Source organism: Coregonus lavaretus (assembly GCF_964263955.1).
Source record: "Coregonus lavaretus genome assembly, contig: HAP1_SCAFFOLD_4696, whole genome shotgun sequence".
NCBI lineage: Eukaryota > Metazoa > Chordata > Actinopteri > Salmoniformes > Salmonidae > Coregonus > Coregonus lavaretus.
In genome coordinates, this window is record NW_028156587.1 from 20,262 (window position 1) to 30,859 (window position 10,598).

A 10,598-nucleotide genomic window follows, 5' to 3' on the forward strand; every position below is an offset into this window, starting at 1 on the left:
ATTGTTTGAGGAGAGTGCACAACAACAAAAAACATCACGGCAACTGGTTTGATACATTCACCTCTGAAGGTAAATAATGTACTTACATTCAGTAATCTTGCTCTGATTTGTCATCCTAAGGGTCCCAGAGATCAAATGTAGCATAGTTTTGTTTGATAAAATCCATTTTTATATTAGAATGTAGGAACTGGGTTCTACAGTTTGAACCCCTGCTGTCTCTGGCTCCACACCCACCCCGCCCGACCATCTAGATGTGTGAAAATTAGTGTATAAGCTAATGATCCATCGTGTAGGACATTCCTGGGAGTGTGTAAATTTACATTTTGCATTACCATATCATTTTTGTATGTTTGCTATAGTTATGTAGTTGAAAATGTATCAATTGACCAATTCGGTACATTTGGGCAGACTTGATACAAAATAGTCCAGTATTGCAACGCTTCACTGGATCAATCTGAAACTTTGCATACACACTGCTTCCATCTAGTTGCCAGAATCTAAATTGCGCCTAAACTGCAATATTATATTGTGGCCTTTCTCTTGCATTTCAAAGATGATGGAACAAAACAAAAAAATAGAAAATGCATGTTTTTTTGTTTGTATTATCTTTTACCAGATCTAATGTGTTCTATTCTCCTACATTAATTTCACATTTCCACAAACCTGAAAGTGTTTCCTTTCAAATGGTATCACGAATATGCATATCCTTGCTTCAGGTCCTGAGCTACAGGCAGTTAGATTTGGGTATGTCATTTTAGGCTAAAATTGATAAAAAGGGTCCGATCCGTAAGAGGTTAACAGTCTGATGGCCTTGAGATAGAAGCTGTTTTTCAGTCTCTCGGTCCCAGCTTTGATGCACCTGTACTGTCCTCGCCTTCTGGATGATAGCGGGGTGAACAGGCAGTGGCTCGGGTGGTAGTTGTCCTTGATTATCTTTTCGGCCTTCCTGTGACATCGGGTGCTGTAGGTATCCTGGAGGACAGGTAGTTTGCCCCCGGTGATGCGTTGTGCAGACCGCACCACCCTCTGGAGAGTGCCCACTGTCCTGGTACACTAAACCAGTGCCCACTGTCCTGGTACACTAAACATTCCTACACTGGTCTAACATCAAATTGTAGCATTAGCCTACATATTAAAACTAATCTGATGTCACAAGGTCCTAGCGTTGTTATAGTCAACAAGCAAATGTTTATTTACCTTTCTATTAGTTTTGTGGGGCTCCAGATATAGCATAAACCCTGCTGATGGGCATTAGAATTTACATTCAACTCTTCTACACTGTTTCCTTCTCTAGGACTCCCATGGCTCAAAACAGACTATATGGACAAGAAGCATTTTATTTTATTCACTCACATTTTATTCACCCACTCTTTGAAATACTACTATTCAAACATACTTCCTCTCTCTGGCAGATGGACATCTTTGATAGCGTGGTTAGAAGAATGGACATCAACAAGTGGATGGACAGCTATTTAAAGGATGGTAAGTCGAAGCTGTCAGCATTTTTAGGACATAAATTGGACCTATCCAGTTATGAAACTATACAGAAAACAACTGAATTGACTATGAGGTGCTGTGTTGCAGAAGTCAGTGCTGATCATCGTGGTCATCAGTTCTAAGTATAATAAATAATAATAATAATATGCCATTTAGCAGACGCTTTTATCCAAAGCGACTTACAGTCATGCGTGCATACATTATTTATTTTTTTTGTGTATGGGTGGTCCCGGGGATCGAACCCACTACCTTGGCGTTACAAGCGCCGCGCTCTACCAGCTGAGCTACAGAGGACCACAGTAAGTACAAGGCAGACGTGGAAGGAGATGGAGAGGATGAGCATGGTCTCCACACAAAGTACTTTACACTCAGGTAGGCACTTACATTACATGTACCTGCACAAATATATCAGATACATGTGTAGCTACAGTATTTTTTAGATTATGGAGACTCAAGACTAGGACTGTGGAAGGAACTGTTGCGCCATTTGTACACATACAGTACATAATGCTTGCATACAGTAATATTCGCACACTGCTCAACTATTGTGGTTAGTCGGGGTCAATAAACCCTCAGTGTCCACCTCCCCTGTTACACACAGAATAGGCAGATGAAGTAACAGCTCCTGGGGCTGAAAAACAAAGCTGTTCATCTCAGTAAATCTATAATCACACCTGCCTGTCGCGCTCATTCCCCCAGGTTCAACCTGTCACTGTGTCAGTGTGTCAAAAAGGCTCTGGGCCTTGGTGGGAGCTGTCAATCACAGCTCTCTGGCCACAGCCCCTCCCTCCCATGATGTAGCACAGGCGTAAAACACTGCTGTGTGATACCAAGGGAAACATATACCATAGTCATATATACAGTATGTATAGTTTCTGTATATACATTTAATATGCCATGAAGACAACTCATAACAGCGTTAGGTGTTTATCTTTGATCATCACCTTTTCTCATTTCAGATCCAGACTGGTACCGGTATTGTTTCCCACCGCTACCAAGGTGAGTGGATAACCAGATTTCCCATTCACTTGGTTAGACTATACTGTTGTTATATTCTCCAGAGTGTAATGCACATCCCATCACCGTCTTCCAGAGACATGTTCACACTGTTTTTATATCTCCAGAGTGACTCATGCTGTGGTGTAATGATTCTGCCTATCCTATTTATTTCCTACAGAGACATGTCCCTGCCTAGCTTCAGAGTACCAGGATATACCGCTGGCCCCAGGATACCCAAGACCTGCTTCTCCGCTAAGAGAGCGACGCTACATTGTCCCCCCTCTGGGGAAAGAGCTGACCCTCTCCGTACGACCCCTCTGGCATCTCTGAGAACTGATGAACTGCTATAGACACATTGTGTTGTGGTACTTCATAGATTTCAATGTTTATATGGAAATTTAGTAAAGGCTTTTTTTGTACTCAACTAAAATGGTGTGTGAGAGTAACGGTGTATCTCAGTACTGCTCTCAAATAGCCACAAGGTGGCAGTATTTACTTTCTAATGTTTAAAGTCCTAGACATTTGCTTGCTAAGGGGGTAATAGGTTACTCCTGACATCGTGTGGCGACTGTGGTCCTGATAATATGTGATCTGAAGATTTATTCTATTAATAATTGAAAGTAATAATGGCCTGTTGACTGTAAGGTTGTTGAATTGCCATGCTACACATTTTTACAATGTAGCCTATATCACATAGTTACTACTGTATTACCCAGTACAACGTCAAGGTCTCACATTTCTGTGGGTAATGGCAGATAAGTAGAACAGGGTGTACAGGTGGTTTTAGTGGCCCCCTATTCATTGTTGATTTAAGATCCACAGAGGGGCCACAGGAAGACCTGTCACTGAAACATCAATCTTCTCCAACATAGGGAGGGGCTGGGATTCACACGTGTTCTTCTCTTTACACTTCAATGTATTGTATCTGTGGTGGTTTCATCATCCTTTGATCAGCCAAACCAAACTATGTTATGTCGATAATGACAATCATGCTGTAAAAAACGAAGAATTCAAATGTTAGGTACTACATTTCTATGTGTTATTGGATACATACAGTGCCCTACGTAATTATTAGGACAGTGAAGCGTTTGTTCTTATTTTGGCTCCGTACTTTGGATTTGAAATGATACAATTACTATGAGGTTAAAGTGCAGACTGTCAGCTTTCATTTGAGGGTATTTTCATCCATATCAGGTGAGCCGTTTAGAAATTACAGCACTTAAGTACATAGTCCTCCCATTTTAGGGGACAAAAGGAAATGGGACAAATTCACTTATGTGTGTTAAAGTAGTCAAAAGTGTAGTATTTTGTCCCATACTCCTAGCACGCAATGATTAATTACATCAAGCTTGTGACTCTACAAACTTGATGGATACATTTGCTGTTTGTTTTGGTTGTGTTTCAGGTTATTTTGTGCCCAATATAAATTAATGGTAAATAATGTATTGTGTCATTTTGGAGTCACTTTTATTGTAAATAAGAATAGAATATGTTTCTAAACACTTCTACATTAATGTGGATGGTACCATGATTACGGATAGTCCTGAATGAATAGTGAATAATGATGAGTGAGAAAGTTACAGACTAACAAATATCATACCCCCAACAAAATGCTAACCTCCCGTTATTGTAATGGTGAGAGGTTAGCATGTATGATATTTGGGTACGATATTTGTGCGTCTACAACTATCCGTAATAATGGTAGCATCCACATTAATGTAGAAGTGTTTAGAAACATATTATATTCTTATTTACAATAAAAGTGACTCCAAAATGCTACAATACATTATTTACCATTCATTTCTATTGGGCAAAAAATTATCTGGAACACAACCAAAACAAACAGCAAATGCATCCAACAAGTTTGTAGAGTCACAAGCTTGATGTAATCATTGTGTGCCAGGAATATGGGACCAAATACTACAAATGGGGGGACTACGTACAAATAGTGTTGTAATTTCTAAACGGTTCACCCGATATGGATGAAAATACCCTCAAATTAAAACTGACAGTCTGCACTGTAACCTTAGTCATTGTATCCAAAGTGCTGGAGTACAGAGCCAAAACAACAAAACATTTGTCACTGTCCCAATAATTGTGGAGAGCGTTGTATTATAATTTCTGCTATTCTCAAAAGAAAGCCAGTGATATATTACTATTAGCCTAATGCATTTGTTAACAATGAGAGCTTAGTATAAACTCAGGAGTTTCCTGCACAAATAGCACTTGCACCACACTAGACCAAGCCTTATCTGACCAACCCAAAGCAACCAAAGGGGTTGGGGAAGGGGGAAATGGGATTGTCTCCTGCAGGTGGCTTGGTGTGTGAAACGGAGCCTGTCAGCTTATCAGTGACCGCATTTACATGCCCACAGTATTCCAGATAGTAGCTCATATCCCGCTTAAGGTCTTATTCGGGATAAGCTGTTTACATGCACCTTTGATATCCCGCTCATGAGTATCCCTGTTAGCATGTGTTACGGATACAGGTATCCTGTGTCTTTTTGTGTTTTTCCTCTCCTTCTGCCCTAATCACAGGTGTCCTTTATGTTCCTGATTGGTGGTCGTTGGGGGTGTCCCAACTGTCCAACATCCGTTGGTCTGCTGATTGCTGAGGTGGACCTATCAGTGGACATTCCTCTGTATTGCACCACCTGTTTCTGGTTTCCCACTTCCACCTCCCATTGTTTAAAAGCCAGTCAGTTGTGTTTGTAGAGAGAGACTATTTTCCGTATGTGAGTATGGATACTGTGGTGTCCTGTGTTTTGTGTACTCACTCATTTGCTGGTTACTCTGTTTGGTAACTTTGTTGTGTGTTTCTGGGAAAAGGGGGATTTAAGCAAGTTGCCCTTGGGCATACATTACCCGTAGGAAGAAAACTGTCTAAAAACACTAGTTAGACCTGAGCGGACCACCCACTGTAATTTTTGTATGATTAGCAGTAGCTTAGCGGTTCTTGAGGCAGGCAAGATCAGTTTTGTTTTTTTTTACACTTATTTCCTTTCTTGGGTCCTGCTCAGCCCTTTTTCCCAAACCTTTACCGTGTGTTCAAAATAAACATTTTATGTTTGACGGTAGTTTATGGTTGTTGTGTAGTTTTTGTTCTCACTGTTTCCATGTCACGATTCTAATTTGCATGAATTATGTTACGGGTCTCTTGTCCATCCATCCTAGACGCGTAAAGCCACGGGGTTAGTAACTCCATGAATAAACAGAATATTCCTCATTTAAGTTCTATGGGTTAAATGGAATAGTAACTGAAATATGGACACTGAATGTAGGCCTATAACCTCTCACATGTAGCATAATATAAACTCCTGGAGAATTATGCATTTATTGTAGTGAAGTTATACAACAAATGTTAATTCTGTCTCAGGAACAGGAGTGGAGAAATATTATTTATTTATTTCAGCATCTCTTGAGAAGCCGGATGTGGAGGTCCTGGGCTGGCATGGTTACACGTGGTCTGCGATTGTGAGGCCGGTTGGACGTACTGTCAAATTCTCTAAATGACGTTATGGTAGAGAAATTAACATTACATTATCTGGCAACAGCTCTGGTGGACATTCCTGCTGTTAGCATGTCAATTGCATGCATCTGTGGCATTGTGTTGTGTGACAAAACTGCACATTTTAAAGTGGCCTTTTATTGTCCCCAGCACAAGGTGCACATGTGTAATGAGCATGCTGTTTAATCAGCTTCTTGATATGCCACACCTATCTGGTGGATGGATTATCTTGGCAAAGGAGAAATGCTCATTAACAGGGATGGAAACAAATTTGTGCACAAGATCTGAGAGAAATAAGCTTTTTGTTCATATGGAAAATGTCTGGGATTTTTTTCAGCTCATGAAACATGAAACCAACACTTTACATGTTGCGTTTATATTTTTGTTCAGTGTAGATTACTAATGCATTCATTCTATCGATGTAAGACATTATTCTGGTGAGCACTTTATTTAGTCTTCTGGGGCAACAAGTTATGACAGAAGCTGCATTTATCAAACTATAGTTGACAAACAAATGGCCTACCAAATGTCGGAAATTATAATATGGCCAACAAAATGTCTGAAATTATAAGCAGAAACTTAATTTAAATTATAGTAAATGAGTTATAGTAGGCTCAATTATTATGGTGGATCGAACTGAGCACGTAGCCTACTTTTTGAAGTGATTTGTTTGACAGTCAGATGAAAACATCATCACACAACACCCATGATATGCGAAACTAAGCCTGTGCAGACCGCAAAAACAACAGTAAACGGGATAAGATGTTTACATGCCACAGTATCCAGTCTTAGATCAGCATATCCCAGGCATCTTATCCAGGGATCTCATAACCAGGCTACAAGCTTTTTGGGGTTATCGTTAACAGGATATGATGTTTATATGCGTCAACTCAAAAACAGAATACTTGAGTATCCCGAGTAATAACGGGATATTGGTGTGCATGTAAGCTAGGTCAGTGAGGTGAGTGATTGATTAACCTGGGCAAACTTGTCTGTGCCTCAGAAAGGGATATTCTCCAACCATCAACAAGGAGAAAAGTCCCTTCACAAAAGTATTGCTCTCATTCCCACAGAGCTGTGTGTGAACTGGTGTATGTGAATACTTACCCAAACATCTCTAGTGTAGTGAGCTCTGGGCTATCCCAGATTGTGATGCATAGGAGTACCTCTCAGCAGAAGACTGCTATTAAACGGACTCACCTCATTTTCACCTGCACTGATTGGTTTCCAGAGAAAGGGCTGAAGCCCACTCAAGGTCAGAGCACACTCCCTCTGACAGACGCTCCCACTCCATCCAGATGAAATGCTAATGAAACATTCTTCTTCATCAGGGAGCCATTGAGTGTGACTGTGTCCCCAGTGTGGCTTTTATGGGCCTTTCAGTTTATTATGGAAATCTAGATGGAATTACATTAAAGGGCAACTCCACCACTTTTCAACCTCATTTTCATTATCTCCATCACAACACCAGTGTCAACATATGTGAAAACGGTGCATTTCTACATTTGAAGAAATAAAATATATAAAGTTAAAAAAGTTATACCTAATGACATCATCAAAAGTTAAAACATTTTAAAAACAATGATTTTCATACACTATGTGATTCGGGGTGACTTGTGGAGCAAGAAAATACCCTCCCTTGGCTAGAAACTCGTTGCAGGTTTTGAAAATCACTGAATCTGTTGTAGCCGGCCGCGACCGGGAGACCCATGGGGCGGCGCACAATTGGCCCAGCGTCGTCCAGGGTAGGGGAGGGAATGGCCGGCAGGGATATAGCTCAGTTGGTAGAGCATTGCGTTTGCAACGCCAGGGTTGTGGGTTCGATTCCCACGGGGGGCCAGTATGAGAAAAAAAAATGAAAAAAAGAATGTATGTACTCACTAACTGTAAGTCGCTCTGGATAAGAGCGTCTGCTAAATGAACGCAGACCATTCTTCTTATCTTTTTGACACTGGTTTGGTGCTGGAGATGATGAATATGAGGTCGAAAAGTGGCAGAATTGCCCTTTAATTAATGTGAAGCTTAAAAAATCTGACAGGAAAGTAGAAAGATATTATTGTAATTGTAAAAAAGGCCATATTCTTTAAGTAGTAGTGGCAAATATTGTTGTGTGCCACAATATTATGTGGACGACTGAAAGGTCTTGAGGAATGTAGAACCATGTTATGATCTGTTTTTCTATGTTTTTCTATACCATAAGACCATATGTCTTATGGTAAGTACATCATTTAGCGGGACAGTAACAAAATTGCATACATTTGGATGTAGGAATTATAGGGACCAAATCTGACACATTTATCAAAATATGGTCATTGTACTGTACGCTACTAATGTACTGTAGTGAGGAACTTCTAGAAGTGCTCAAAGGACACCACTAGGAAGTGTGTGAGAGCTAATTACATAAAGGCGAATGTTACAGTATTCCATTCTTGCAAAAAGGTCTCCCACATAGAGAATGATAGAGGCCTCTAGTGGCCAAAACACCACCTTAGCCATAGACATTAAAACCAGTAGATCGTGATAGCGCTGACGTCATCCATATATTCCTATGGAAAACTCCTGATGGCGCATGAAGCCGGAGGTATTTTAATTTGAAGCGCGCCATATTGGTGAAAGGAGCTGAAAGGCACCAAAGAATCGCTAAGGATCATGGTGAAAGTTGCCGTAACTAGCAAAGGATCATAGTCGATGTAGTCGTTTTCATCCTGCCTGAGTAATGCCGTGTTCACATGCTAGTCGGAACTAGGAAACTCTGAAATGTCCGACTTTCTGTTTTGTTGAACACGGCACGTGCATAACTACAACAGGTTAGCAAATCGAACATTTCAGAGTTTCCTAATTCTGACTAGTAGTGCGTGAACGCAGCAAGAGTCAACCCAACGCTGCTAGACGACGTCGGCGTCAATACCGGAATCTCCATAGATATTGGCCAGCCCCTCCATCTCCACTTGACAGGCTTGTTGACTCCGTGCTCTCATCTGGATAGCACACCCGCTTAGGTGCACGTGCAAACAGTGTGCATGAGGGCGCGCAGTGGTGGAAAAAGTACCCAATTGTCATACTTTAGTAAAAGTAAAGATACCTTAATAGAAAATGACTCAAGTAAAAGTGAAAGTCACCCAGTAAAATAATACTTGAGTAAAAGTCTAAAAGTATTTGGTTTTAAATATACTTAAGTATCAAAAGTAACTGTAATTGTTAAAATATACTTAAGTATCAAAATTCCTTATATAAAGCAAAACAGATGGCATCATTTTCTTTATATTTTTTATTTACGGATAACCAGGGGCATGCTCCAACACTCATTTTCAAAAGAAGCATGTGTTTAGTGAGTCTGCCAGATCAGAGCCAGTAGGGATGACCAGGGAAGTTCTGTTGATAAGTGTGTGAATGAGGCAATTTTCCTGTCCTGCTAAGCATTCAAAACGTAACGAGTACTTTTGGGTGTCAGGGTAAATGTATGTAGTAAAAAGTACATAATTTTCTTTAGGAATATAGTGAAGTAAAAGTAGTCAAAAATATAAATACTAAAGTACAGTTACCCCAAAAAACGACTTAAGTAGTACTTTCAAGTATTTTTACTTAAGTGTAGCTCAGTTGGTAGAGCATGGCGTTTGCAACGCCAGTGTTGTGGGTTCGATTCCCACGGGGGGGCAGTATGAAAATGTATGCACTCACTAACTGTAAGTCTTGCTAAAAGACTAAAATGTAAATGTTAAGTACTTTACACCACTGAGGGCACGATCCTCCTCGTAGCCTGCCGGCCGTGATTGGTCTGCGTCAGCACGTGGTCCTGTGTGACGACAAATGTAGTACTCAGAATGGATCACTATTCAATTAAATATCTCGATTTCTAGCGAACTTGAAAATAATTCACCACGGGGATCTAACTTGATCATAATAATTGTAGAGCCCAAAACATCCATCTAAAATAAAATGTGTTTGGCCGTTCTGGCGATGGTAATTTATATAGGCTTTCTAGGGCAGACCAGGGCTTTTGGCACTGCTAGGTTGCTACGCAGTAGCCGACCAGCAGAGCTCTTGACTTCACGCTCCAGACCGGACACTGGGGGCCTGCTATTAGCATGGGCCGCACCATTGAGGGCTTCCACCATTTTAATGTAGTCAACTGGGTGGGACTTCCAACTTCATTGGCTGATCCCTCCTGGTGACCCTGTTGGAGTCATGTCCAATCGGGTCATCAGGAGGGATCAGCCAATCGTGAAGAAGAAAATTGACTACTTTAAAATGGAGATAGCCTTAATGGCGAAGGCTGTCACAGATGCTATAATGGCACAGATACAAAGATGAGTCCTCAATCTATCTCTATGTTCTCGCCAGTCTGGCAGAACGCGAACATCCTTCGGGATTTGGCAACTTGAGCATGCAGGTGGTGTTTTTTTATTGTACAGTACGTGCAAGTTATTTTCTGTAAATGTTTAATTGCGAAAGTGATTGCAGTCGAAATCAGGCAATTTCAAGTACATTTTGTAATCGTTTATCATTGAATGGTGTAATTTCTGTGTTTTAGTTTGTTATATTTTAGATCAGTGGAGCAGTATAATTATTCGAGGATGTTAACTGTCAATATTAA